We start from the raw sequence: 1,784 nt of genomic DNA on the forward strand, positions 1-1,784 counted from the left end.
AATGAGATTTGGGTTGTTATCGGTTTCTTATCGAGATAGATCTGTTTGGTATAGGTTTTGATTTGGGTTTTGAGCCAAGTTTTGTTCTTTCAGTTTTCAGTGCAACTAAGTTCAATTTTGGGGTCTTAATACCCCAATCCGAAGCTGACCCAATAAGGCTCGATTTGATTCGATTTAGGTCAATCTGGTTAAATTCATTTTACCCCTTCCCACTTTTGTCACCCCTACCCAAACCCATCAGCAAGGGATTCTCCCTTCACCATGTGTGAAGGAAAACTTATTGCAATAAACAATGGACTAGAGTGCAGATTTTGACCTTTGGCTAATTATTACACAAAGGAAAATGATAAATACGTTGACAGTAGTACACAATCTCTCTCCCTTCCCTAAAAGTGGGAGTCCCCCCATGTATACGAGTCGTGAGACACTCCCTCATGTGCATCCATTGGATTGGTGTAGAAAATGCCAAGTAGAGGTGCAAGTTTGGCCCTATCAGCCTGAACCAGTAATGAGCCCGAATAAGACCGAAACTGAGATAACCTAGCCCCGAGGGTGGGTTAGGGATAGGAATTTATGGCCTTCAATCAGGGTTGGGTGACATTGATAATTAAAACCTAAGGATGCTTGACACTGGCGACCTATTTATTCAATGGGATAAGGATTTACATGTTGTCTGCATGTATTAACATTAGGGGTGCAAGTTTAGCCCTGACGGCCCAAGCCCGCCCTGGCCCGGCTTGAACCTAAACAGGGCTTCGATTGAGATACCTTGGCCTAAAGATGGATCAGAGTTGGGAATTTTTTGCCCTGAGTCAGGGTTGGGCCGGGTCAGGGTTGAGGCCTCAGGCTAAGGCCCAATTGAACCTGACCCTGTTTGTTTTTATTTTTTTTTGTTATTGTTCTTCTTCTTCTCAACCTGGCTACCGCATGCATCTCCCTTTCCCAATATGGACAGCTCATGCATCTCCTTTTCCCAATCAGGGTTAGCATGCGCCGACCCTAAGGACTAATTTTTTGGAATGGAGATTCATGATGGGCATCATTGTTTTTAATCGAACTCTTGTTTGTTGTTGCAACTCTTCTCCTCATTTCATCAAATTTCTTTCAAATGTGATGGGATTTTGAAGATAGTGGGTTGGAAACACTCAACTAACAAGGATTTCATCATAATTAGAAACATCTACCCAAGTATCCAAACATTCAAAAGTTTTGAAAAGCTCGATGAAAGCCGTATTTCTTTAGCTTTGATTTGATATTAAAGTTTACACAAACATTTTTTATTAAAAAATTCACATTTATATTATATCGGTCGATCTGTCTATTCAATATATGTATCTAGTAGTCACGGGTACGAGATTTAATTCGACCGGAGTGGGTGGCAAGAGATCTCTTTTTGGTTGTGTTTCCTATGCCGTGAACTTTCCTCTGAGTAGATATTGAGGGTTGTTCTCCCATTGACCCAAAAGCTTGTGTAAAGACCATGCAACAATGTAGAGATCTCTTGTCCTTTATTAAAATTTTGAAATAAAAGAACACTGTGTGGCTTCATTTCCCTACATTAAAACACAAAGGGGTGAAATGACCGCCCCCACCTCTCCTGTTGGATGCCTATGCATTTTTTCATTGGCCGTGTGCTTGAGCAGGGTCACGCTAGCGCTAGCGCTAGCGCCCCCTCCCCCTCCCATTTTCTATCTTTTGGTTATTACCTTATTGGTCCCAAACACCTTTACGGTTTTCACAAAGAGTACATGCAAATCGCTAGAAATTCGAAACAGTCCCGCTTT

The sequence above is a fragment of the Telopea speciosissima genome, chromosome 1 (genome assembly GCF_018873765.1).
Source record: "Telopea speciosissima isolate NSW1024214 ecotype Mountain lineage chromosome 1, Tspe_v1, whole genome shotgun sequence".
NCBI classification, from domain to species: domain Eukaryota; kingdom Viridiplantae; phylum Streptophyta; class Magnoliopsida; order Proteales; family Proteaceae; genus Telopea; species Telopea speciosissima.